Raw genomic sequence first — 4,100 nt, forward strand, 5'->3', positions numbered from 1 at the left:
TCCTGCACTTCGCCACAGGCCAATTTGGGCCTCAACCCAAATTGGCATGCAGTGAAGCTTGGGAGCGCTCCCAGGGCAGTGCAATGACATCACTTACAGGAGTGATGTCATCGCATTGCCCCAGGAGCGCACCCAAGATTCCTATTCCCTGCCTTTACCCCTCCCCCCCACACACACACACCAGCCAAGTAGCAGGGGGCAGAAGGTGGGTGTGGGAATTCCCCACCTCCACTGGGGGACTTGGGATCCCTAGAAAGGACCACTAAACTCAACAATACCACCAATGTACATTCTCATTGCTTGCTCATTGCTTCCTCCCGCATTCTGGTGGCACTTATGTGGGGTTACCAACTCTAGATTGGGAAATTCCTGGAGAATTGGGATTGCAGCCCTTGGAGGGGAGAGTTTGGGGAGTGGAAGGACTCAGTGGGGTATAATGCCATAGAGTCTACCCTCCAATGTGACAGGGGATTTTTTTAATAGTACTCTGCTGCCAATTATAAATTTCCCTTCTACCACTTACCCAAATATAATCCAAGACACCAGCCACAGTGATACAGAGAAATATGAGTTTTATTGTTACACAAAACTCAGACACATGAGGTTCTCGGGGTCTGGTGCGTACTGAGCTACCTTATCCTTATGCCTAAATACTTTATTCCTAAACTGTTTACAGAACAAAATTAATCAAAAGATCAAAAAGATTATTACAAACGGTTCACTTAGACTTCATCTTATAGAGAGTGATGGCACCATTACTTTGAGCGACAAGATACAATCAAAATACTTAATACAAATAAGAATCCTTTCTGGCTCCTTGTGGTGGTAAGGCCAGAATATAAACAATCTGCAATATGAAGTGTCCAAGGCTAAATGTGGAACCCTTATTCTAAATAAAAATTACATATAGTTATGTATTTACAAAGTTGTGTAATGTCATACCGACTCGCAGCATTCCCGTACTAGGAACTGAGAGAAATTTATGCTGGAGACAAGGACAATGTGGGGGCGTTGGACATTTTGCCACTCAATGCCCTGCACGGCCAGCCCCCGTGGGAAGGGGCCACAGTGCGCCAAAGCCATCGGGGCCCACTAAACCGCCTGGCCAAAAATTGCCACCAAAACGTGGGAGGTCTGAGACTGGCTTGGAAGCTAACAAGGGTCCTGGAGATGCCGAAGAACCCACACCCTGAGAAGCAGAGGAGAGCCTCACCCTGCCTTCGGGAAACGAGAACGCCCTGCTGTAAAAAAGGCCCCACGGCAGGTCCCAGGAGAGTCGAAACCACAAGAGTTGAGAGAAAAAGGGGCCCTCCTGTTTATGTCAGTAACTCTACTTAACCCGAAAAAGGGGACCCATGTGCGAGTGCAAGTGTTAATAGATTCAGGATGCACTCGGGACTTAATATCACCAGCCCTGGTCACATGATTAGGGTTGAACGTGGTAGAACTCAAAGACCCCATAGTGTTTGAGTAAATGGACGGTTCCAGTATGAATCCAGCTGGTTATAGAACTAAACCCACCCCGACGGGCATAGAAAACCATTGGGAAAATCAAATGTATGTAGTCAGTGATGTAGCCAAATACCCCCTAGTGATGGGGAGCCGTTGGCTTTGGGACCATGACCCATTTATCAAATGGTCCACTGGAGAAGTGTATTTTAAAGGACAACAGTGTGTGAGACGTGTGTGGACTCAGAGATGGGGCCAGGAAGCACCTTCCCCTTTAGAAACTGTGTTGTTAACCACCGAGGAGGAAAAAGCCATTCCCCTCGAATACTGGGATTTAAAACAAGTGTTTGATGAAAAAGAAGCGGATGAACTTCCCCCTCATAGAGCCACGGACTGTGCTATTGATTAACTTCCTGGGGAAACTTGATTAACTTTCCTAAGGGGAAATTGTACTCTTTGAGTCCAGCAGAAAGAGAGGAACTACGAGCGTTCATTGATTAAAACTTAGCGCAAGGATTCATCCACCCTGCCAGCTCCCCCCATGCTGCGCCTGTATTGTTCCGCAAAAAGAAGGATGGGGGGCTAAGGCTGTGTATGGACTATCGTGGAATAAATGCTGTCTATGTCCAATGCGTACCCCCTCCCTTTGATTAAAGACCTGCTCAGTGTGGTGGTGCAAGGACAAATTTTCTTGAAGCTGGACTTAAAAGATGCTTACTTCAGAGTGAGAATGAGGGGGATGAATGAAAAACTGTATTCAGTACCCCCCTGGGGCAATTCGAATATCTCGTGATGCCATTCGGATTGCAAGGGGCTCCAGGGGTCTTCATGAACTTAATTAATGAAGTATTGCATGAATACCTGTTCAAAGGAGTGGTTGTTTACCTTGATGACATGTTGATTTATTCCCCGGATAAAGAATCTCATGTTGAATTGGTCAGGAAGGTGCTGACCACTTTAAAGAACCACAAACTGCCGGTAAAATTGTCTAAATGTGAATTTCACAAAGAGGAACTAGATTTTTTGGGGTACCGAGTTTCGCACAAAGGACTTGATTTTCTTGATTTTGCCGAATATGCATATAACAACTCAATACATAGCTTTACAGGAGCTTCTCCTTTTAAAATAGTGCAAGGCTATGAGGGAACAGCCTTACTTTTTACGAAAAACTCCTAACTCCCAACATGTCTGTTGGGAGTTAGATGGACAAGTTCATTATGAAGTAAAAGAAATATTACAACAATGCCATGATGCAAAGCTTGCTGGACATTTCGGGTACCTCAAAATGCTACATCTAGTACAGAGGCAATTCTGGTGGCCAGCTATGAGAAAAGATGTGTGCTGATGTGCTGACAGAGTTGCTGGCACTTAGCTGTGCTTGCTTCTGACCACCAATGGCCCACCAAAAAATTTCCCTGTAAGTTCAATGGCCAGTCAACCATTGTTAGCTATGTACCAGCATCTTTTAAAACAAAAAGAACCCAAACTACGGCACTGGTTTTTACATAAGTATTGTAAAAAAACAATCAGCATCCAATTGAACTTTGTTTTACAACTTTTATTTACAGTTCAAGAATAGATTTGCTCCCTGCTTGCTTTATTTTTCCAGCAATTCTGATGTATTTGTGTGATATCCTTGAAGAACAACATTAAAACACACACACAAAGAGAAAAGTGCTGAACAGACAAACAAATGATGTAGAGTGATCTTTCAGCCATTCCAAATGAAAACCAACACTGCTTTCCCACTTCAGCTACTGATGTTAATAAAAGCAATATATTGCAGCAAAAATATGATGTTTGTGTTGGAGGTACTTATTGTCAGCTACTGAATTTCAAGCCTCATTAACTTTTGACCAGATATACTGGCATCTTCTTTGACATCTGACTTTCCATAACCTTCTACAACTGGGGAAATTAAACTCCAAATCTGCAAGCCCTTACAACTTGTTCATAAATTAATAAATTCACAATGTATCAATCATAAGATTTTTTTAAAGAACTCTTCAAGCACCACCATCTTTTCCCATCAGATGATAATTTATTTCATCAAATAGCTGACTTTGCTAAAGCACTATTCATTTTAGAAAGCCAGCTAACATTAATAATTTGCAATGAAACGATCCTTTGTATGGAAGAACTATTCAAGGGTTTGGTGAACACAAGCCAAGAGCTGGACGTATTGCAGAGGCATTAATGTCCTCAAATGATAACTGCCTCTTGTGTTACGGAGACCTCTCCAGTTGGCAATAACGTCCCAACATTAATCTACTTCTGCTCCGTTAATAATCCATTTAAGGCCGTAAAAGGAAATGCCTTAAGTAAAGTAAAGGTAAAAATGTTGTAGCCAACCCAGTGGATAGCAATGACAGCAGCTAAAAATGGAGCGGGGGTGGATAAAGTGATGGATGTTATCTTGCAAATATCCACAGCACTTGACCTCAGCTGGTGAACAATAATGACTCAATGGTTCAGATCACCAATTCATTGTCTGCTTCAGGAGGCCTTAGTCAATCAATTTGCAGTAAGCAACTGGATTGATTGATGCCAAGCAAGATGGTGAGAATGAAACCACTGGATGGAGTGGGAAAGGGAAGGACTATGGCTCAGCGGCAGGACATCCCCCTTGGATGCACAAGGTCCCAGGTTCA

Source organism: Eublepharis macularius, chromosome 1 (assembly GCF_028583425.1).
Source record: "Eublepharis macularius isolate TG4126 chromosome 1, MPM_Emac_v1.0, whole genome shotgun sequence".
Lineage (NCBI taxonomy): Eukaryota > Metazoa > Chordata > Lepidosauria > Squamata > Eublepharidae > Eublepharis > Eublepharis macularius.